The 25598-nt window shown below is 41.7% G+C and overlaps 1 protein-coding gene across 4 annotated transcripts in view; it reads right to left on the reverse strand.

Annotated features, from left to right (window-relative positions):
• Positions 1-25598, reverse strand: part of ppfibp2b (PPFIA binding protein 2b) — a 247441-nt gene that overhangs the window by 181695 nt on the left and 40148 nt on the right. Inside the window, exon 1 of one of the 4 annotated variants that reach the window (XM_059652094.1) lies at positions 23634-23740. The exons of the other annotated variants lie outside the window; for them this stretch is intronic. The gene's annotated coding sequence lies outside the window, so the exon portion shown is untranslated. Of the gene's footprint in view, positions 1-23633; positions 23741-25598 lie in introns of those variants that run through there. 4 annotated transcript variants of the gene reach the window in all.

Here is a 25598-nt window from a genome sequence, read left to right on the forward strand (position 1 = left end):
GACTCAGTATTGAGGGAGGTACATCACAGGACTTGGTAATGGGTCAGCTCCTGAGCTTCTCCAAAAAGGTAGACATAAACAGGTCCAGGAGCTGGTGGTCAATAAGGGCATCTGGCTGCCAACTACACACTCTGTGCAGCCACAGTTATGCCCAGGTACCCTGTCGAGGGAGCACACTGTCAAAATAATGCTCAAAACCTTCCATAGACTGAGCACTGCGGAGGCATTACAGTGCATTTAGTTGTGCACACGAAACAGCATTTCAATTCAAGTATTGTAATTTTAATTTGAACATTTGATTATCATTCCAGTACCCCTTAAGGGGCTGTTAGCATGTAATTTCGTTCAATTTGGTTTAATTTGTTTCAACTGACTTTAAGGAAATACAACTATTAACCCTCCATGTGAAGTGAAGAAACTCCGTATCCCTCTATAATCAGTGTATAGCCAACATTCGGGAGCAAAAGAAAATGCTTGCATTTGCAAAGCACCTCAGAGTTCATGCCATTCCTGTGCTTTGAATTATTTTATATTTAGTATGCAGACACAGCAGTTTAACATCAGAAGTAAATGGAAATGAAGGCCAGTTGATCTGGTTTTATTCTGGCAGTGCTGGTTGAGGGAGGGATTTTGGTCTCAGGACACCAATAGGATTTGTTCGTTTTCTTCAAACAGTTTAAAACTAACCTGAACAGGCTTCAGTTTAACAAGGGCCGAGCTTGGTCATAAAACTGCATGACTAGAGATTTTTCCTCTCACGTTTACAAAGCTTGGTTCAAAAGTTAAGTTGTGTTACTTCAAATAAAACATTTAAAAAGAGGGTGTGATTTTTAGCTTAAGTATCTCAAATTCATTGAGCTAAAACAGGTTCCTATTCAGCTTCCGCCTACCACACTGCACCCAAAAATCAATAAAACCTTCGCATTCCTATCTGCATCCTAAACTTGTCTAGTTGTCCTTTAAATGTATTCATGCTATTTGCCTCAACTCATTATTGTGGAACTGAGTTCCACTTTTTCACCAGTCTCCAGCAATAAAAAGATTTCTCCTGAATTCCTTATTGGATTTGTCATGGCTAAAGTATATTAATGATCCTTCAGTTTTGGTTTCAGTGCCAAGGGGAAACATCATCTTTATGTCCAGCCTTCTACAATTGTACAGGGCCACATCAGTTCACCCTTCAGGCCCCTGTTTTCAAGGGGGTTCGGGGGTGGTGTGGGGGGGGGGGGCAGTGTAAATAAAGAGCCTCAACAAGTTCAGGTGTTTCGACCTCTCAGGTCTGATAAATTCAGGTCTTGTAGAAAATGTTGGGAAAGAAGGATCATGCTATCACATACGAGGTATAGGTGACCCATTCCAGGAATCCATCAAGTATCTGTAGACCATCCTGCCCCTTCTCCAAACTCAATTAACTTTTAGTTCCCGCATTCCAAGGTTGCTACGAACAGAAATCAAAATAACCACCCAGAATGAAGCGGAGAATCTGATTAGCCAGAAACTGGCAAGGAATTGCTTACCAGTTACACCCCAATTTCCAATTTAGCAGTTTCTATATTTTGGCATAAAGAACACACAGAGACAGGATAAAGGGAAGAGGGTTCCGACCCAAATCGTTCGCTTTCCTGCTCCTCGGATGCTGTCTGACCTGCTGTGCTTTTCCAGCTCCACATTTTTTGACTCTAGCTTCCAGCATCTGCAGTTTCTTCTGTCTCAGAGTACTACTTTAAGTGTATGCAGGAGCAGAGAGCTGGGTGTGTATGTGCATAAGTCATTAAAGGAGGCAGGAAAGAAGTGCACTGTTAAGAAAGCAGACAGTGTCCTCTGCTCTGTATGCAGGTCATTTAGCTCAAATGTGATGCCAACAATGATGGTTCGATTCCTGTGATGACCAAGATCACATCTTCTCAACTTCAAACTTCTCCACGGCATGGTGACCTTCAGGCTAAATTCACCACCAGTTGTCACTCCCTAGTGAGACTGCTTACCGGAACTTGTCCCTACCCTCAACAACTTTTCCTTTAACTCCTCCCACTTCCTACAAACTAAAGGGTTAGCTACAGGCACCTGTATGAGTCTCAGCTATGCCTACCTCTTCATAGGGTGCAGTGGAACAGTCCCTCTTTCGCTGTTACACCAGCACCACCCGTCACCTCTTCCTCTGCTACACTGATGACTGCATCAGCGCTGCCTCGTATTCCCATGAGTTGAACAGTTCATCAACTTTACCAACTCCTTTAAACGCCAACCTCAAATTCACCTGGACCATATCCGATACCTTTCAAAGTAAACCCTTTCAGCACCACTTGACTTAGTTATTTGATAGAATTCATACGTCAGAGTCAGAGATTGCGTGTTCAAGATCCACTTTACAGCTGAGAACTAAATTAAGGATGGCAAGCCTCTGCAGTACTGCGGGAGTGCTGCTCTGTCAGCGGTGTTACAATTAGTTGAGAAGTTAAACTATAACTATGCCTGTCTCATTGGTCATAAGAGACAAATGAATATATTACTAAGCAAGTGAAGCAACATCTGTGCAGAGAAATAGAATAGCACTTCAAGCTGATGACCTTTCACCAGAACTGGGAGAAGTTGGAGACTTAATAGAATTTGAGCAAGGGGCAGTTGCAACAAAAGACAAAAAGGGAAGAATAAAATGAATGATGGGAGAGATCGAATGATGGAAGAGTTCATTTTCCAGGGTCAAAGGAGTTTTGATGGGGCAGGAAAACAACAAAGCAACCAAAGATGTGCCTTGAGCAGGACGGCAACTGACTGAAAGAAAAATGAGAAAAACTGAAACAAGCAAAGTATAGGAAACAAGAGAAATTATGGTATGAAAATGTTGAACCCAAATGTTCAGTTCAGAGTCCAGAAGGCTGCAAAATTCCTAATTAAAAGATCAAGCGTATGTTGACATTTACAAGCGGGAATTGTATTACTCATCATACGGTTTAACTGCTTGTGTCTTAAATATCGTACCCAGTGTGTTCTGAAACCTGCTTAAAAAGAAAAGGTATATTTAAGAATGGTGAGTCTGCCCCACCATCCATCATGCTCATGGCTAATCTTCCGCCTCAACTCCACTATCCCTTTCTGTCCCTACATCCCTTAAAGCCTTTAGTATACAAAAATCTTACCAATATCTGTCTTAAATATACACAACGACAGAGCATCTAACACCAAGCGGGCAACACAGTGGATCCGTGGTTAGCACTGCAGCTTCACAGCGCCAGGGACCCGGGTTCAATTCCACCCTCGGGTGACTGTGTGGTGTTTGCACATTCTCCGTGTGTCTGCGCGGGTTTCTTCCGGGTGCTGTGGTTTCCTCTCACGGTCCAAAGATGTGCAGGTTAGGTGGATCAGCCATGTTAAATTGCCCATATAGTGTCCAGGGATCTGCAGGCTAGGTGGATTAGCCACCAGGTTACAGGGACAGGGTAGGCAGTACACTCTCTTTGGAGGGTCAGAGAGTGAACTGAATGGGCCAAATGGCCTGCTTCTATACAGGAGAGATTCTGCACTGAGGGGTTAATTTCAAAGGCTCCCATCTCAATGAAATTCTCAACTCATTCCAAAATGGTCTATCACTTACTCTGAGACCTTGCATTCTAAATTCTCCAGCAAGGTAAAATATTTTCTCACACCTACTCCATGCGATCCCTTAAGAATGGTAGGTGTCAATTAGACTTCCATTTGTTTCGCTAAAAACCATGGGCTAATGGGCTTTATCTCCTCAGTCCTGCCTCATCTCCTCTTCCCAGGAACCAGGCTAGCGAATCTTCAGTATACAGTGTGTAATCTCTAGGGTACGTGTATTCTTTCTTGGGTAAAATCAAAATATGCTCAGCATGTCAGGCATGGCCTTACCATTGTAGGCTTATTAAATCCTATCCTTTAATCCCTTTAGACAGTGCGTTCGTGTAAGTAATGGTTTCACATTTGATCCAAGTTTTACCAAATTAGCTGATTTTAGTTGAGATTACAACAGTGATCTTCCTGAGCACTAGCCAACAATACCAATAGGCGAGCATGTACAAGTCGTGGATGAGGATCAGTTGGAGATAAAATGTTCTTCTTGTGCAGATCAAACAAGCTGCTTATGCCATCTCCAGCAACGCCCGCCCCCCCCCCCCCCCGCCCACAGAGATGGCCCAATTGGAGAAGTAACATAAAAAGGTGCCTGTGGATTTAAATGTTCTCAGGAGAAGATGGCACTTGAAAGAACGATAGCTAGCAAGTTCTCAAAACTGGGAGATACCACAAGCAGGTAAAGACTATCAAGACACTGTTGGACGTTTGAAGCATCTAGAAACTTCCAGAAACTTGGAGGATTTAAAAAAGGCCTAGCTCACATCAAGTCACAATCACCCATTACCACCATATTCATAGTCCCATATTGGCACTCTTTACAATTCATTCTCGTTTTTGAACCCCAAGATGGTCTCCCTTTCCTGCCTCCCTCTCAAGCCCCAAAACTCAAGACTTTTTCCTTCCTTTACTTCTGGACTCCCACACAACCTCAATGCTAATATTCCCAACACTGGTGGCCATGCCTTCAGTTGGACAGATCTTGAAGGTCAGTAATTCCTAACTCTAACTTCCTTGTCTGTTCTGTTTTATGATATCCCTTAAAATGTGCTTTTGGCCATTACAGACCTGTCAAAATAAAACTCAGGTGTCAGGTGACGTGACAAGATCCCACCAGAGCTCCTCTGCTCTGCCTATTCTTTTGTGCTTTTCGTTTCTTTTACCCTTCTCTCCTCTCAGCACCACAGGCAAATACCGGGGCAGCGGCAGACATCAGCAGCTGAGCAGCATGTGGGCCGCGGGTCCCAGGGCAGCCCGTGAGGAAGCAGCCCTGGAGCTGCACGCGGGCAGGGAGCCCTGGGTGGAGATTGGCACAGGGATGGCAGTCCTGGTACTTACCTTGGAGCAGCCGAGTGTTCACATGGAGTAGCCTGGAGCTTGTTGCTGAACGGGGATGGAGTTGGACTGGGGTCTGGCATGGGCGGTCAGATTACGCATGTAAAGCCTGCACTGAGCTGTTACACAATAATGTCTATTTGAAATTTCCTACTTACTGTATTGTCAACTCTTTAACGATGTCCTATTTTTGGCTTATTTTTCATCTAAGTAATGCAATCACTTTTATTCCACTGCTATATCCAAGAATTGTACCTAGGTACGTGTAACTAACATGCCACCATGGCAGTACAGAAACTTTTCACTGTACTCCTACAATGGACTACTCATGACAATAGAAGGATATTGTATATTATCAATGCTACTTTATAGCATAATATAGTTTAAAAATATCCAATGGTGTTTCGCAAAAACATTTTTAATATAGTTGCAGATTGGTGTTCTAGCAAAGAAGAATATTCTGGTAAAATTTCCTTTCCAACTTCTGTAAAATTTGATGGTTTTGGAGTCTTTACTCAGTGCCAAGAGAATTTGGACAGTTTGAGCAAACAGAAGACAAAGACCACTCATCTTCTCTTGACATCAATGGTACAAGAAAAGTTTAGGGCTTGATGCTGGAAAGCCTGTTGGTCAATACCATGGATAATCAGTAGGAGACCAAAACAAGTCAGGTGGTAACAAAGTGTGGAGCTGGATGAACACAGCAAGCCAAGCAGCATCTCAGGAGCACAAAAGCTGACGTTTCGGGCCTAGACCCTTTGCCCTGATGAAGGGTCTAGGCCCGAAACATCAGCTTTTGTGCTCCTGAGATGCTGCTTGGCCTGCTGTGTTCATCCAGCTCCACATTTTGTTATCTTGGATTCTCCAGTATCTGCAGTTCCCATTATCACTGCTACAAGTCAGGTGGTAGTTAGGTGCTCTGACAGCAAAATGCAGAAATTGTTAACTGCTGATTGTAATGAGCGAAATGGATCAAGTGACTTCAGTATTTTTGAGATATCTGAATTAAATGTAATTTTCCAGCCTAAGTTTTCCTCTGCAATTAAGTTATATCACAGATTCAGATTGGACTTTCATGTAACAAATATCCCTTGCACTTATTCTGAAAGAACAGAGAAGATACTTAATAACTTCATCCTCAAATCTATGTGAAATAACTTCAATTGAAAGCACAGTAGTTCACACAAAAATACTCAGGTTGCACTTTGAAAACAGGGTTAAAATATTTTCAGATTAGATCTAATAACACATCACATCAGGGCATTTATGCACAAACTGTCCAAACAAATTGGCAACTTCAAGGACACAGAGCAGCCGTACAACACATTGTGCTTGATGTCCCACAGGCTGGCCAATGTTGCTTCTAAGAAGGTCAATAACATGAGATGAAGTAGGATGAGAAAAAGCTCATATGAAGCATAAATTTCAGTATTGAGCATTTGAGCTGAGTAGTTTGTTTCTCTGTTGTATTTCATCTCTACCCACACAACTTTTAAAACCGCAATTCCCAAAGCATCCACATCTTTTAAAATTCACTCGTCAACATGACTCCAGACATAGTCTTAAACTTGATGCTGTTAATCAAACGTCAACTTCTTGAACCCTTTAGATCAAAACACAGTTCTAAGCCATTAAAGGAACGAGACCTGAAATTTCAGACAGCATGGAGTAATGTTCTTTTTTTTAAAAAAAGGAAAAAGAAAAAAGTTATAGAGCAATTAAGAACTAGACAGAATCAAAAGATGTGGTATGCTGAAATGTGTACACATCACAAACACCTTTGAAGTTTTTTTTGTCAGCAAGATGTAATCTATTAGTTATTCAGCAAAGTGCAGAAACAGCATAAACAAAGGTTTCTCTAAATCTTTTCCAGTCAGATATACAATTCTCAGTATGCCGTTGATTAAACCACTGGGCGAAATGTTGAAAGACAAAAACAGAGTCAAACTCACATGGCAAAACAGCATTAGCTCTCCAGTCTGCCAAGAGAACTGAACTGGAAAGCCAAAATATTGATAACAGCATCTTTTGCCATCACTCAAATGTCACAAAAAATTCAGAACACAACATGTCACTTTGGATTTTAGTAACTATTACATGCAGACTAGCAATGAATGGTGCAACATCCCATAGTAACAAGGTGCATGATCAGACAAATGTTGGTTGAGCAAAGAATGGTGTCCCATATGCCACACTGACTTGCTACTCTTCAAGTGCAGCAACTTTCATTTAGATAACACCCTCGTCATTGCAAAACGTCGCTGTTAAGGATTTAATACAACTATTGCAGAATTCGAATCGTTGCCAACAGGGAAAGGAAAAGTGGTAATTGGTGAGTCCACAGCCATGAAACTGGTCTGCTGCCAGCTGAGTGGCAATTACAGCTCATCACAACAGACACTGATTGATCCTTAAAGAAAATACAAGGCAAAACACAAATGAAGTGTTCTCAAACCAAACAGTTTTCTTTACCAGAGATAGTAGGATCTGCCGATGCTGGAGAATCTGAGATAACACTGTGAAGCTGGTTGAACACAGCAGGCCAACCAGCAGAGGACCTGAAACGTCAAACATTCCTGCTCGGCCTGCTGTGTTCATCCTGTTTCCAACCAGGTTTTCCTTAACATTTGGCCTCCAGAGGTCAGAGTTGAGCATTGAGGTCTGAACTGAGGAACAGTTCTGAGGGAGGGTCACCAGACCAGAAACTTTAACTCTGTTTTTCTCCTCCACAGATGCTGCCAGACCTGCTGAGCTTTTCCAGCAAATTTGTTTTTGTTCATTGATAGGATCATGCAATTCAAGAGGCAGGTAGGCTATGCTATATAGAACACAGACCTCTACTGGGGTATTGTGTACACTTCCGGGATGCTAAACTTAACGCATTAGGGAAGAGTGCACAATAATTCCAGGGAATGAGACACTTCAGTTATGAAGATTGAGGGGATAAGTCAGGACTGTCTATTTTGGAGGAGAGAAGGCTAGAGAATATATGATTGAAATTTTCAAAACATTGATGGGTTTGGACAGAGAAGAAAGCGGATATAAATGATTCCTGCTCGTAAGTGGATCCAGAGCCAGAATGCACAGATTTAAAGTGTTTTCTGCAAAAGAAGTAAATGCAATGTAGGGCAGAAAAACTTGACCACACTGCCAGTGGTCATGGTGCAAGTGTGGTGGACGCAGGTTCTATTGAGGCAAAGATGGTATTAGACGGCTATTTAAATAAGAACAATACGCAGCAGGACGTGGAAAAGGGAGGAGGCTGACACCAAGTCAAAATGCTCAGAGCAGGTGCAGACATGACGGGCAGAAGGGCCACTTTCTGTACGAGAATAATTCTGTGATTCAGTGTTTTGTCTGTATTACTCTGGAAGTGAATATCTATCTAGATTACAAACTCATATCTGGTTTGGGATTTGAATTCACAACTTTCTGGATCAGAGACAAGAATGTTACCTATTGAGCCAAGAATGAAAATCCTCATGATGATTCGAATTGTGGCACACAGTTAATCTGTGATACAGTGAATCCTCTAAATCACTGCCATGATCTTGTTCCAGGATTTGCCAAATTACTAGTGCACATTGTGTAAAAGAAATGACTTATGGTAGTATTCCATACAGTATTAGATGACAACATAGGACCTGAACAGAATTCCAGAGGCAGTTTAAAAACTTGAATACAGTTTGAAAAGTCTGCAACTCGAGATCTGATGTCAATAAAAGTCATTCTGAGACGAGTGGGTTATTACAAAACCTCAAAATGGTTCACTTAAGGCAGAAAAAGTGTTGCCTTCATCTGGGTCCGGGCTCAACATGCAACTCCATCTGAAGTGGTTAAGTCATTAGCCCTCTGAAGTGGACTCAAACCAAAGCAGTTGAACCTAACCTGACATCAGCTGCCCAAGACAACAATCACAATACTGCCTTTAGGAAAACTACCAAAAGAGCAATAAATGCCACCCTTTTTGTCAATACCACGTCCCAAGAATGGAAAGGACTGAAAGGTAATGCTTCTTCTTATCTGTATAAGAAGAGGGCTGTGGCCAGTCAGCCTGTTAACTCATTCTTCTTGCAAACCCTGAAACCCTTAAGTGATTGGACAATTTTTGCCAGTTTCACCCTGGTCTGGAAAACATCCCTCACGTTAAGTTTTCTCATTTTTCAAAAAAAAGTAAAATGACTGCAATTAGAGTCTAGGCCCGAAACGTCAGCTTTTGTGCTCCTGAGATGCTGCTTGGCCTGCTGTGTTCATCCAGCTTCACACTTTGTTATCTTGCAATCAGCCCTGACCTTTATTCTTTTGCAATCACGAGAAGTCATACTCTGGATGTCATTTGATATATTTCGAAGTTGGTAATCTCTAACACTACTTCATAACAGTCCCTGATTAGAAGGATCAATCTTGAGGCCCCAGTGCAAAGTATAAACTGAGGACAACATTATTCACCATCATCAATTCACATAAAACAACTTTAACCAAGCAAAACATTCCTGCGCATGTCACAAACATCATTGAACAAAATTTGATAGTGAGCCACACAAGATGTTCATAAGTAGATTTTAAGCAATTTTTTAAAGCAAGGTAGAGAACTCAAATGATTTAGTGTGGAAATTGCAGAGTTTACAGCCCTTGCAGCTGAAGGCCAAGGGTTGGGAGGGAGAGAGATGAAAACGGGGACTGGAATTTTAAAACGGAGGCAATTCCTGACCTGGAGCCAATGATGGTGAGCTGGCATTTAGGGGGGGGGGGGGGGGGGTGAGCGGGGGTGGTGATAGGTTTGGTGAGAGTTAGGTCGCAGAGGTTGAGGTCAATTTATAAAAGAATAAAAGATATGGGGCTAACCAAGACAATAGATAAAGTAACCTTATAGTTTTAATAGCAGCTGAGTTGAGGCAGGAATGGAGCAGAGCTGTTATTGCTTAGTTGGACAGTAAATGGATGTAGGATTGGAGCACAAGAGCCTGTAACTTAAATCTATAGCTGTGTACGAACTGAGCAAGTTTTCAACTGTTCAATGCCACAACAGGCAAATGCTGGAACGGTTCAGTTAGTCTGGCTGACACTTCCCAGGACAAAATTTCACGTATTAACTTTCGGCCTTTGGATGGGGTGATTCTTATTTTTAAGAAAAAAAACAATGATTTGTGGGAGATAAATGTTTAAAAGTAACTCCAAGTCTGAATTTGCTCCTCATTGGGAGACGATTTTCAGGAGGTTGGAAAGAGGTGAATACAATTTAAACCGTTTCAGTGCAATGCTGAAAAGGATCAAAGCTGTCAGCTTTGCTATTTTTATTCATTCTTGAGTTTGGAGCCTCGGTATGTCAAGGGTGGGAGTGTTGACCTGGACCAGATGATCCAATCCGTGCACTGGCACGCCCATAACTTTCTGACAGAGAGACATGGAGTTAGGGTAGTAAGACAGTGCATCACTTCATTAAAAAAGCCTAGCTCTAATGTTAAGAGGCAGCTCTTCACCCAAGACAGTTTCTACAAAGTTCAAAGAATATAGTATGTAGTGACAATGAGACTCAGTTCCATTTCTTTGTAAAAGACTTACTGCCTCCAACGCATTATAAAAGCATTTCTCTATATAACAACACCTGTCCATCAGCGAGTGATTGCGAGCCAGAATGGGACTTATAATAGGATTCATAGCAAAATGTCTGTTGTAAAACAAAGAATCTATTTAAACAGCAGACTTCAGTAAACAGTCTACTGAACTAGAGCAAACAGGCCAGAGTTTGTTTTTAAAAATGACACAGTCTAGTAAACAAGCTTAACATAATTCAATCTAAACACAGATTATTTAAAATGTGATCTACAAACTACAGCAAACCAGTCATGTGACTGGAGAAGGGCGATCATATCACCCATTAAAAGTGCATTAAGAAATAGATTAAGCAGAGGAAAAGCCACAAAATACAAAATTACCTGTGTGTAAAATCAATTCCAAACATGTATCAGTGTGGTCTTCAAAGATGATTAACGAAGGAAATTAGCCACATCATTCTGGCTGGGAATTGAATTGTCACAATTTAGAAAGAAAATCCTACATCTACATAGCACCTTTAACAACCTCACAGTGAACAGGCTGTAGAGCTTCACTATTATAAATAGGAAGCAGGGGATAACACAGGACACTCCAGATAAGCTGGAGTTCATTGCAGGGAACCTCTGTGTCTGTATCATGACCTTGAGGCAAAACTGAAGATATTACGGAACAGAGATAGTAGGAACTGCAGATACTGGACAATCTGAGATAACAAGGTGTAGAGCTGGATGAACACAGCAGGCCAAGCAGCAGAAGAGCAGGAAGGCTGACATTTCGGGCCTAGACCCATCTTCAGAAAAAAGGGTCTTTTCTGAAGATGGGTCTAGGCCCGAAAAAAATCGGCCTTCCTGCTCCTCAGCAGGTCAAGCAGCATCAGTGTTCATCCAGTATTATAGAACATTTGACTCACAATCTTGAGATATGCAAAAAGCTTATGCAAGTTCACCACCTGAAATTGTTGAACTGATGCAGCATTCAGGTTTCCAAATGTGTCACTGAATTACAGAAGGCCTCCTCCCTCCCAGTTGATTGCTATCAGCAAAACAATGTAGGATTAAGCAACTGTCATGCAATTACCTGAAGCCAACTCCCAACATAAAGTCTTTTATTCATAGAACAAGTTTAAAGACCAGGACTCAAATCATGTGAAGATACACAGTATTCACCTACACTGTTGTCAAAAGTCGTAACACCGATCAGTTCAGAAATGCCCAAGTAGTACATGGGGGGGGGGGGGGGAGAACATTTGAGTTTATCCCAACAGGTTTTACTTTGAATTTAACACTTTCAAAGTTTAGTCACCACTGCAATATAGGAAACACAGCAGCCATGTTTTGCAGACACTCACAAGTAGCCAAGTAATAATGAGCTGATCATCAGTTTTCATAAAATTGGGGTAAATATTGGAGTTCTGTGGTGAGTGCTTAATGTTTACATGACCAGTTTTGTATCTTTGAACTGGGAATTCATCCGCACCATTGAAATTAGTTAAAATAAGACAGCACCCAGATAGAGAATGAGCCAACATGATCAGCTAAAGCAAGGGAGCAAAAAATAATCAATGAGGAGTTCCCTAGATTGCCTGATGGTTTATGCTGTATACAAGCATATAATGAAAAAGCCACATTTCTATAAAAATACTAATATTAAAAGTATTAAAAATTTGGATGGGTCTTTTAGATAAAGTCTGTTCTGAAGTTTTATCAGTTCATGGCTAATCTTCTACCCCATCAATAAACTGCAGATTGAGAAATCTAAATCGTTATAATAATCAAGTGGTTGAAGTTGAAGTGACATTCATTCAAACAAGCACACAGCATTCCATGACATGGCTGACTTGAGCACTATTGCACATATTGCCCCGTAGACTATCAATTTCACCAAATCCAATCATTTTCTTGTCCAAAATTCTGCTTATACAAGACTCAAACCCAAAGGATGAGGCTTGAAGTGATAAAGTAAGATTTGTGCCACATAATTTGCAAGGAAACAGCCACATCGAACAAGACAGAATCCATCTTCTGTCCAGGCAGCATCAGAGGAGCAGGAAAGCTGACGTTTTTCTGAAGAAGGGTCAAGGCCCGAAACGTCAGCCTTCCTGCTCCTCTGATGCTGCTTGGCCTGCTCTGTTCATCCAGCTCTACACCTTGTTATCTCAGATTCTCCAGCATCCGCAGTTCCTACTATCTCAGAATCCATCTTCCCTTGACATTATCATTGGAAAAATCCCAACAATCAGCCTCCTACAGGTTACTATTGACCAAAAATGTAACGGGGCATTGGTATCAATAGTGTAGCTACAAGATCAGGGCAGAGGTTAGGAAGTCTGTGGTGCATAATATATCCTGATTCTCACAAAAAGCCTATCACTGTTTAGAAGATATCAGTCAGCAATTTCACAGAATACTCTCAGTTTGCCTGGATTGGCCTCACTCCAATGATATTCAAGTAGTTCATGATCCCTGCTTGATGGGCATCGCAAACAACACCTTAGATGTTGGAGTCCTGGCAATGGAAGGAGCAGTGGTTGCAATGTTCACCACCTTTCAGATGCATTGCAGCTCAAAGCATCTTTGACCACACCTTCTAAACCTACAACTACCGAACACCTTGAAAAGCAAGGCTAACCGATGGGTGTTTCAAGAGTTAATTAAGTTCTTCTCTTGATGAATGGTCACTTTTACAAAACGGTTTTGACAGCTGCTTTTTCAACAGTACACTGAGCACCACTGCTATATGAAAGCTCCTCCTGTGATAGCCAAAAATTGCACTGCAGTTAGTGACACCAGTCTATCCTATGCCAGCAAATCAGCAACTTTGGCACAAGATATCCAGGCATTTGAACCCCCATTTTACATATAGCTTCTAACCTCACAATCCACATTGTGGATATTGTTTAAAAAAAAAGTAGCAATTTAAAGCTAGATTCGAGCAGTTAAAATTGTCCTGTGACTTCAAATAAAAACCAATTAGCTACAATTTCAGGCATCAGTAACTGGTGATGGTGGTGGTGTTGGGGGCGGTGAAGGGTAGCATTTTTGTTTCAGAATCAGAAGATTGTGGTTTCATGTCTCACTGCAGAGACCAGAGAACACACCCCGGGCTCATAACCCAGTGCAGTACTCGAGGATATGCCGCAACATCAATGTGCCATCTTTTAGATGAGATGTAAAACCAAGATTTGATCCATCCACCTAGGTAGATGTGAAATATCTGATGCCCACTGCGCAAAAAAAAAACAGGGAGGCTTTTTCTCTCAATGTACTGCCCAATATTTAAGCCTTCGAATCACTTTGCCAAAACAGATGACCTGGTCATTATCATGTCACTGTTGTGGCAACATGATTTGTACAAATGGATTATCATCATTCCTACAAATTTGCAGCAACCACACTTAAAGTATTTCAATGGTTATAAAGCAGCTCAGGACACCAAGGCTGTGAAAGACATTATAGGATTGCAAGTCCTTCTGTTTGAGCTGATTGCTTAAAAATATATTTCAAGCTAAATATCACAATGGTATTTTAATCTGAAATTCAGAGTTCAGTGAACAGTATAGCCAGCTCGTAATTAAAGGATAGTTCAGTTCAGTTCACTACACTAATCTTCTGTGAACACCACAACTTAAACCTCAGTACCCCACAAAGTATTGTGGAGCTCCTGCACAGGTTGAGCAGGAAACTATTCAGTCAGCATTTCCTCCAATCCAGAACCAAGGCCACTTCAAACTCTACCATTGCAGTGCATTGTGCAGACTCAGTTCACACACGTGCACACTCTGGCCAAGCTCCAAACTACTGTCAATGTATTCTTGCAGGCAATAGGAGAGAGTGGCCACAAAGTTAAACATCAGGAAGACAGTTTCCTCTGCTAGTCTACTCCCACCACACAACACTAACCTCTGACTATCAGGGTCCACAGTAAACCAGTGGACAATGTTAATAAATTCCCATACCTGGGGAGTCTGCTGTCAGCAAGGGCAGACATTGACTAGGAGATTCAACATTGCTATCAAACAGTCAGTTCCTCAGATGGCTGAAAGCTGATTTGGCACATTGGAGGCAAAGTCCTTAAACCTGACACCAATCTCATGATCAACAGGTCAGCAGTACATGCTCAATGACATGGACAATGCACTGCAGACACCTTAAGCCCCTCACAAAATATCACCAGCAATAGCTCTGCAAATTCACCTATAGGATGGGTGTGCTTATATTATGGTGTATTACCTTCTACCCTTGACACTATGGGGCAACTTAGCATGGCCAACCCACCTAACCTGCACATCTCCGGACTGTGGAAGGACTCACACAGAGACAGAGAGAATGTGCAAACTCTGCACAGTCAGGCGCCCGAGGGTGGAATCGAACCCAGGTCCATAACACTGCGAGGCAGCAGTGCTAACCACTGCACCACCCTGCCTCCCTTCCTCGGCAGTCAGCTGTGCCGGATTACCGTACACAAGACGCCCAAGACAAGTTTTCTCATCCACACTGTCACAGCGAGCAGTTACCAGGAGGTTCAAGGATGTCCTCAAATTCTCACTGAAAAAAAAAATGACAGTAACCACTGCACTGAATTGGGGGGGGGGGGGGGGGGGGGTGGAGGAATTCTCTAGCCCAAGGTCACCCAAATTGGAGACGAAACATTTGCAGAGGACATAATAATTTTGAGCGTCTCAAGAGGTGCAGATAGAGAACAGCTGAAGGAACATGCAAAACCTAAGTCAGCCTGCACCTTCCACCCAACTGCTTCAAACTGTGGCAGGGTTTGTGAATCTACCATTGGGCTAGTCAGTCACCCACCTCAGGACCAAAAGTGGAAGAAAATCTCTCTCAATCTTGAAGGCTTAAGAAGATCTCATTATATTTCAATTTGAAAGCATTTCCAAACCATTACCTAGCAAAATACCAGGCAAAAAAACAAAAATAGCTTTCTAAAATAAAGATTCTTGACCTTGATACCAGTTCCACACACATTTCAACACTAATTTCTTGAATTGAATACAAGAGTCAAAAGAAATTAACTCTACGAAAACTAATTCGCCTCCTTACCACTGCTGCCGATTGGTGTCAAGTCGCTACAAACTGCAGCTACAATCAAAAGTGCACACAGTAAACGAGAAAGGCCACACCAAAAACCACAGAGTTAGTTCCCATGAGTTTGCATAAGAGCCACTCAGTGTTCAATGTGAACCATTCATTGAAACCACATCTGCCTTCCAGCAAAGTGAAATCCAGCCACCCACTCAGAGCCCAACCTCTCCCAAATTAAAGTGTTCTGATTACCCGCTGATTCTCTACATACAATGCAACACTTGGCAGTTGTTGGTCTGGACTGTACGACAGTGCTTGGCTGTTCTCTCCCCCCTAGCCATTGTACTGACAGCGTGTTGTTTAAAACCTATTCAAGCCCAAACCACTTGTAATGGACAGCATGGGGCTGAAAATTAATTCTGATAGTGCTGTATATCAAATGCACAATGTACTACACACAGCAAAATGAGATCAGAAGTGGCCAGACAAAAGCAAGTCGCTAGGGAGCACCTACCTGTACTGCAAAGGAAAGTTGACCCAAGGAAATGGATCTGTGCAGCCCTTCACAATGCTGTAGGTTATAATACCAAAAAAGGAGGTTTTTTTTTTGCAGAGAAGAGAGTTAGCATGCAGGAGGGGGCCACTCAGCCTGCCATATCCTCACTGGCTCGGAGCTAACTACTCATCTGGCTCCACTCCTTGCCCTTTCCTTGAAACGTTCTTCCTTTTCAAAGCCATGTTTCTATCTGCCTTCACCACACTCTCAGGTAGAGGGTATCACTTGCAAAATATTTTTTTTAAACTTGTAATTACATCACATACTTGTTTCAAAATCTTTTGAGATCAATCTTTTTCTGTCAGGTGTTACGGGATCAGCTTTTGTACAGGCAATGCTCATGTGGGACTGTTGTACGAACTTAATTTGGGTCCAATAAAGGCTGTCAATAGAATAAAGCTAAGTGCCACTAAAACATTTATATTACTTCCTGGATACATTTTATTGCATTGGTAACTACATGTCAACCAACACAACCCACACACAATTCACACTGAAGTCTTTCAAAACCACTTGTCACCATCCGAATCACTGAATAATTCATCGAATCATATTGCAATAATTGCATATTGTGTGGACCTTCCTAGTCTTCATCATTAGTAACTCCAGCATCATCATTCCACAAACAATCATCCTTGGCACCAGCAGTTTGAACAACACTGAAGACCAGCAGAAACGGGTCATTTCTGTGTCGGTTGATCTCCCATTATAGGCTACAGGGAGACTCGGCAGGATGTGAACATCCTAACAGCTAGCAAACTTTTTTCTGTCTCTCTTCTGGTCACAAATTCCACACCTTCGATTCATTTGTCATGTTACGTGTACATTATGTAGTCTAAGTGTAGGTTATACATATACTGTAATGGTGATGCTGCTTTTCTTAACCTTTAACACAACACCAGATGATATTTTTTCCCCCCGATGTAAAAATACTAATAAATCATTTAATGTCAGCCAGCATCAGTGGTTAACACTGCATCTCAGAGTCCAAGGTTGTTGGCATAAACCCGACTAACTATTTGAGCACAAAATCAAGATTAATACACACAATGTCATACTGTGGGAGAGATAATGGGAACTGCCGATGCTGGAGAATCCGAGATAAACTGTGCAGCTGCTGAACACAGCAGGCCAAGCAGCATCTTAGGAGCACAAAAGCTGATGTTTCGGGCCTAGACCCTTCATCAGAAAAGTCTTTTCTGATTAAGGGTCTGGCCCGAAACATCAGCTTTTGTGCTCCTTAGATGCTGCTTGGCCTGCTGTGTTCATCAGCTCCACACTTAGTTATCTCATACCGTGGGAGTACTGGACAATCAGAGGCACCATAGTTTGTGTAAGATATTACGTCCTCTCAGATAGGAAAAGCCCTTAGTCAATATTTTGTGGAAGAACTGGGACATTCTCCCAACTGACCTGGTTAATACATAGCCCTCAACCAATATTAGCCAATTAAAAGTTTTCTGCTTATTCATCACATTGTTATTTGTGGAAACTTGCTGTGCATAATTTGGCCACTGCATTTCCAGTGCTAAAGCAGTGACTACACTTCATAAGTACATAATTGTGATTGAATGCAAATCACATTGGAATGTCCCGAGATCATGAAAGGTGCTATAAAAATGCAAGCTCTTTGTTGCTTCCTTCTTTACTTCAGTTTGATTCATTCTTCCCATGTGACAGGCTTTCAGGCCCAATTTTCCCAAATGCACCTCCTAGATCCTGTAGGTTATCCACAGGACATTGTGAAAGGTGATGTATAAATGCTAGGTTCTTCCTTCCTTTATTAAACTCTGCTTGAAACAGTATTGCCACCATGGCTCTGCATAAATCAGTATGGACTTAAAAGCCATTGGCAATTCTGCACAACATGGAAGGATAAAATGTATGAAACAAGGACAAGAAAAATATAAAAAGCGCAGCAACGGATAGCTTCGCCAATGGCCCAAGCTGGTTGAGGCTACAACAGCAGAACTAGCAACTTCCACAAATTACCTACAGTAAGATTTCACTTGTGCAAACAGAAGTCAATTTAAAACCCACTGCGTTGCATCCAACGTTGGAAGGAACTGGATAAAGGTATATCTTTAGAACTCAAAGTAGTGACGTTGAAGAGACAATGATGCCATATTCAAAATACTTCACTGTTCAGTCAAGATACAGTGACAGGCTGAAAAAAGGTTCAATTGATCAATAATACTTTCCATTCACTGCAAAATAAAACACATTACTCAATAGTCACTTTCAGTCTCCATCCCTGCCAATTTATATCATGCAAAATGAAGTCAATTTTTGCAATTCATTAATAATCATCCATTTAATTATTACAATGCAAAATCCTTGTCAGAAACAATTAACCTCTTGCTCTCAAGAGCTGCTCCAAAACATCAGACATACAAAAAAAAACAAACAATGGTTAGCTTGGAAGAGAAGCACACCGCAAGTTTTCCTAATGCACCCCATCAAAATGTGAAACAAAGTTAAAGTAAATCAATTATTTTGTTTGAAATGCTTATGGATTTGCACTCCATTCTAAAAGAGGAATAGCGGCAACACAGTGTGAAATAGAAAGATTTAGTGGGCAGATGTCTGGCATGAAAATGACAAATGGAAACGTTTGAAAGACTGGGGTTGTTTCCATTGGAAACCATATCCTACTATCATATAACCCAGGCCAAAACACCGATGCAGTGCTGAGAGAGTATTGCACAGAGATGACACCTGTTGGTTGAGACATTAAATAGTTTGCCCTCTCTAAAGGAAACAAGAGCCTTACTCAAAAGAAAAACCAGAAGTGTTCCCTCAATAAACACCTCCCAAAACACCTCACTGGTTTTCACCTCAGAGCAACAGTTACTGTTCTTAGAACAATTTATTGGCTATGAATATCTTCCAGAACATCCTGGCAATGCAAAAAGGTGCTATACAAATGCACATTGACCATGAAAGCAAGAAAAAGGTTTTCAAAAAGACTGGGTGTATTATTTTCACACAATTAAAGGACAAAAAGTAGGTCAATGAAGAAAGACATAGGCTGAACCTTGGTTTTTAGATATGGTAAATTGGTTATTGAATCATGAAAAATGGGGTCATCTGATCAGCGCAATATTGGCAAAACAAAACACAAACACAAACATAATCACCCTTGCATTAGGACTAGTTATGTTGAGACATTTTACTTCCTGATGTGTTCATTCATGTGTGGGGACATTGCTGGCCACACCAAAATTGACTGTACAACAAATGGTGGTGGGTGAGCTGCCTTCCTAAACTGAGCAGTCTATGGGATATAGTTATACTAGCAGTGATATTGGAAAGGGAGTTGCCAGCATTTTGGACCAGCAACAGTAAAGTGGAGAATCAAATAGAGCAGAGCTATGGCACTGCAACAACTGAACTCCTCAGCATAAAGCTTCCTCAACTCGAAGAGGATCGTAGAATGTAACTTTGGTGGTTGGGGCAAGAAAGCTAGAGTTCAATGCTAACTATTGACATTAAATAATAAGCAAAACAGGGTTAAGGCAATAAACTCTTGGACATCGACCAACTGCAGCAGGCATTATTTAGATAAATAGAAACAACTAATGAGAAGGAAAGATCTAAAGTTTTGAGTGTGAGTTTTCAAAGTAAATATTCAGATAAGTTTTGGTAAACCTGGCATATTCTTGCATTTGAATTAGTGCTTCCCATCGCCTCTCTGACCAGAGTTTTTTCATGGACGCTTCTACAAATCCATGCCAAACCAAACACGGAGTTAAATGTGTTCAGGGCAGATAACATTCACTGTTAGCAAGTGGCTTAACAAGGAATGATGCATCACATCACGAAATCACCTCCTTACTCTCTTCTTACTGGATTGGTCAGCTTGATAAAGAAATCACAGATTAATTCTAAATGGTGACCTTTAGCTTTTAAACACGATTTGCTAAACTCACTAAAACATCGTTATGAGATTGTCCATCACACAGCGTACAAAATTAGAGTAAAGGGGAGTGAAGGTCATTCAATCCTCTTGCAGGACTACACTGCCTTTTCTCCCCCCCCCCGGCTAATATTGAGTTTCTAGGTTCTGTTATTGAAACAGTGCCACAAACTATGCCACTTCATATGTTAAATATCTTCACAGTAAAAAAAACCCACTCTAGAACTACGCAGTCAGTCTGATAGAATCTTTAAAAAAAAAGAGATTTACATTAAAATATTGGGTGCGAACTCTTTATCCGGCAGTGGGTTGCAGATGAAGAGGTCGAGACAGCGTAGGAGGCCGTGGGGTGATGTATATAGTGATGAGGTTTGTCAAAGGCGGGAGAAAGGGTCTGCAGAGGATGGGTGTGAAGTTTTGAAGAAGAGTCCCAACCCAAGATGTCGACTTTCCTGCTTCCTAACCTGCTGTGTTTCTCCACACTGTTTTGACTCTTCAGCAGCCAGGTTTTGATAAAGCAAACGTCCAAGATGTTATTGCCCACTGTTTTTTATACTTGGGAGCCCGGTGTATAATTTCAGCTGTAAGTTGTTTATTTTTGCTGAATGTCTCACCAGAATGCTAGACATACAGCTTTCCCCACACTTTGCAGCAAAGGAATCAGATGTTGGTGTTAAAGAACAGGTCCATTCTGCTTCAAGTTCACATTCTATCTTCCTGGTAATCCAGCGATACAATGTTAATGGAGTTGTTGACTAATCACATTAATCAATTTCTATCAATCATGAATCTACAAAGACGGAGATATGGAGAGAAAAATCTGCAGAACTGGACAGTATTGAGAATTTGGTTTTGAGCCTCACCAACAGTGTAACATTCCCTTTGGCACCACCTTGCAGTGCTCCCCTTGTCATCAACCTTGTAGTAACTCTTCAGTGCCAACCCCACCGTTTGCATACTGCTCCCTCAGCACACGACCTCACTGACAACGAAGTGCTCCCTCAGCCTGCTGCCTACTGCAGAGGGCTACCTCAGTGCCAACTCCATGCCACCCAGTCAGTACTGACCTGCTGCTTGTACAGCATTCCCTCAGCACTGAACTCACTAAGTCAGACTGGGTTATGTGCTCAAAACCTTATGATCAAGGTTTCAAAATAGAGACAAAATAGCACAGATTGTAATTTCCAGGCACTAATAGAGAAAATTTCAGGTAGCCTGAAGTACCAAGGATCTGTGTTTGCCACTGGGTAAGAACATCCCCGTGCCATCATGCTAGCCTCCTGTGGACAAGGATTGTAAAATCGGTACTCACCATTATAACTAAGGTAGTCAACTGAATTTGATGACTAATAGCTACAACTGTCATCATGGGATTTAAAAAAACAGCACAGATCAATCCATGTTTAACACAACTTTTACATCTAACACTTGTAATTTCCCCTCTCAGCCCCATTGCATTCACATTCTTAGTTATCAGCTGGAGCAAGTGCTCTACATGTGACTGGATGGCAGTAGTCACAGCTCCCCAAATATCCTGAATATGAATAATTAGAATAGCAGTTTCTGCTGTCGATATATTCTCTACACTACTATAAGATGGAAAATTAAACTCAAGCCCTCAACTTAACTTTAACTCTTAAGCTTAAACCCAACCACCCAGCTTAACCCAACGTGGCAGCAAGTTTTAACCTCCAACTCCAATTCTAAACCTTGTATTCCTAATAATCAATCCAGAAGGGATCTGGGTCCCTAATGGCCACACTATCTCGTCACGTGCATCAATAGCTCATTCCGAAGATAAGAACTAGGTCACAGAAAAATCACTCAATTCAGCAAACACACAAAAGCAGTTCTGTTCGTTTTCTGTACTGTAAGCAGCCCAGTGTGAAACTGTGGTCAGCTCTGCCAGGCACACGACAGCCCAACACACTGCCGTCTGTGCTGATTAAAAGGGCAAACTGGCCCAATTAGACCCACATGAGCTGGAAAATCACTTACCGCTTCATTTCATGCTGCGTTACTTACCCGTGATGGCTGCACTAACAATTCCACAAAATACAGGACATGCATTTGGGAGTCCTACTCTGGTAGCGGTCCATGCAGGAATTCAGATAGGATAAAGGTCAATAAGCAAGGATGAGGCTGGGGAGACAACTGTGGAACTAACCTTCCCATTCAACAAGAAAGCCTGGCTAGAAATATTCCTGCAGCGAGCAACTCTCTTGTAAGGCAAATATTGGCCCAATACACTATATAGGTAAAAACAAGAGAAATAGAAAAAAAGAGACTTGTATTTATACAGCACCTTTTCACCACTAGATGTACCAAAACACTTGTACACTGTATTATAATGTAATCACTGGTACACAAAATGCAAAATTACATTTGCATACATCAAGTTCCCAGAACAAGTAATGTGATAATGTCCAGACATTTGAAACAGAAACATTGCCTTACAAAATGGGATAACTCACTTGATCTACAAAATGATGCCTTGGGATCTCTGAGGAATCTGATTCCTGAGGAGATCCCAGAGGAATCAGATTGGATGACAGTTTAAGATCTCATTTGAAATGTGGCCTTCTGACAGCGCAGCATTCCCTCCCTGCTGTAATGGATTAGCTTTTGCACTCAAACCTTTAGAATGAGGCTCAAAACCCCAACATTGACACAGGGTAGGATTACTACCCACAGAAATACTGTTTTACTGAAGTGGGGGCGCTGACTGTAAACAGCACGAGGGAAACATCCAACTTCAGCAAAGCTGTTTTAATCTAGAATGCTGGAAACCAAACAAACATTGGATTTACAGATAGAGGATCACAAGTTTGATAAATCAAGAAATAAGGCACTGATCTTGAAATGGGTTCACCTCTCCAACTTAAGTAGAAAGAAGGAAAGGTAATGAACAAGAGAAAAGAAATTAAGGAGTAAAGGGGAGAAAGTGACTGCAAGAGGATATAAAAGGGGTGGATAAAAGCAGGAGGAGCTGAGGGGGAAGAAAGGAAGGAAAGAAAAAAACAAAGGTGTATGATAAGAGAAAGAGAATGCACACGGGGTGGGAGATGGGTGCATAGTGTAAGAAAGGTACAAAGAATGGCCATAAAGCAGAAATATTGAGCGTTGATTAGAGAGTGTGAAACAGAAAGACAGCTTGTTTGTGTGCTTGCATAGCCAAATTAAAAACTGGCAAACGAAGATAAAGCTATGAAAGAGAGAGACGCTGTATTTTTATTCTGCATTAAATTGCTGCTTTTCAAAACATTAAAGTCACAAGATTTGGAAGCAGGCAGTCAATTACATCCAGATTTAGGTGTCAGACTTTGACTGGTGTGCCATTTCGTCAGCTCTTTAATGAACATAAAGAGAGCAGCCTTTAAACAAGAGCTAAACTCCAGAACCTTTCTTTCAAAACTGCACAAATGTCAGGCTTCCCAGTTTGAGGAATTTACCCCTCTGCGCTCACAGTAAGCTATCAAGGCATCTGGCTCGTCCAGGCGGCTGCAACTTTCATTTCTTTTTATTTGCTGGATGCTCAGACACAGGGCAAGAAACCCCGAAAGGCTGGATCCGAGACTGGGAGCAAGCCACACAGAATGCTGCTTGCGCATTATCTCCCTATAGCAAAACATCCTTCACTTACCTCCAATCTTGGAAGGTCTCCCCTGGGTTTCAGTGATGAGACTTGCACTGAAAAGTACACAGTTATACCAGAGCTCTGCACGGGTTCAGTGTAATTAATCACTTGAGGCTTTCACTGGAATGATGTGGCATTACAGTTTAACACTATATTTGCTAACAGCTGTTCCACAGGGCACTGACACGCTGGGTCACTATCCAACTGCACTCTACCCTCAAAGCTCAACTGTTTAAATATTAATGTTTCTGCTTCTTACACAGATAAAGGAAGAGAAACCCAAAAGGAAGGACTTAGAGAAAAACATAAAAGAGACAGGGAGGAGAGGGGCACAGGCACAGACACACACACACACAGAGAGAGAGAGAGAGAGAGAGAAATGGGAAGAGAAGACCATTGGGGTGGGGGGGGGGGGTGTAAGAAATGGAGGATGAGGGAACACCTGGACTAGGTGGAAGATAAGGATGCATCTCAAAATCAAAAGGAGGGAAGAATGAACTGTGAAATGAAAGAAGGGACTGAGTGTAGAGCATGAAATGAAAATAAAAATTGTTTGACTTTGTTAGCATATTTCATTGTCTCAGGCCTATTTAAAAACTACTGTAAATGTAGGAAGAATGGCAGATTGGTGCACAGCAAAATCCCACAAACACCTGGGTGATAGATGACCGGATAATCTAGTACATTGCTGTGCATTAGTACAGGAAGAAAAATTTCCCTGCTCTTCTACAAAATGCAACTAAAAGGAGCCATTACACTGATGCTAAGAATTGTGACAGAGTCTTGATTTCAATGTCTCACTCAAAAGAAAATTAACAATCAAAATCAGATTACTTAGTCAAGTGCACTCTTTTTTAAAGAACAAGTTATTATGGAGGCTGGAATTTGTACTGAAAAGAAGAGATCACAGCAGGTCAGACAGCATCCATGGAGAGAGACTAACCTAACATTTCTAGTCTAGATGACTCTTCAGAGTTGAAGTGATATGTGGATGGGACAGCATTTATGCAGCTGCTTGAGCGGGTAGTGGGTGTAGTATGCTGGTGGAGGAAAGACGTTTATAGTTTGGATTAAGGTGATTGGAATGTGAGAATGGCCAAACAATGGTGCGTCTCCTGCCAGATTTGAAAGGACAGCAAAACCCAAAAGAACTCTTTATACAGAGAGTGGTTGGTGGGTGAAATGCGCTGCCGGCAGTGGTAGTACAGTCAGATACATTAGACATTCAAGGGACTTATGGATAGGCACATGGAGGACAGTATAATGTAGGGTATGCAGATTAGTTTGATCTTAGAGTCAGATAATAGGACGGCACAACATTGTGGGCTGAAGGGCCTGTACTGTGCTGTACCGTTTTATGTAACGTGGACGCTGTAAGTCAGGAACAAACACAGAAGTTACCCTGAAAAACTCAGCATCTGCAAAGAAAAATCAGGGTTATCATTTTGGGTCCAGTGAACATTCCTCAGTTCTTACTCTGGCCCCCTGTCAACGTTTTTTTCTGAGTACATCATAACTCTTCAGTGCCACTTCACAACATGAAAAATTCAATGATTTTTCTTCCGACTTCTACCCCTCTATAAAACTTTCCATATTATCCATTTCCAACACTTCTCTTCATTTCCTCTACACCTCTGACTCCAATTTGGAGAATAAGCTGTCCACTGCCATCCAATACAAATCCACTGACTCCCATAGCTACCCTCATTACAGCTTGTCACACCCCACACCCTGCAAGGATTCCATCCCATTCTCCCAGTTGCTTTGCCTACATTGCATTTGTTCAGATGATGCCACCTTCCAAAACAATGCTGCTCACATGGCTTGATTCTTCCGGAAACTTGGTTTCCCATTCACTGTGGTTGACAGGGCCCTCAACTGCATCCGACCTATCACCCGTGCTTTCACTCTTGCCCCTTTCCATCACTCACAAAAGCGTGATCAGGTTCCCCTTGTCCTCACTTTTCATCC

Source organism: Stegostoma tigrinum, chromosome 17, assembly GCF_030684315.1.
Source record: "Stegostoma tigrinum isolate sSteTig4 chromosome 17, sSteTig4.hap1, whole genome shotgun sequence".
Classification (NCBI taxonomy): Eukaryota; Metazoa; Chordata; class Chondrichthyes; order Orectolobiformes; family Stegostomatidae; genus Stegostoma; species Stegostoma tigrinum.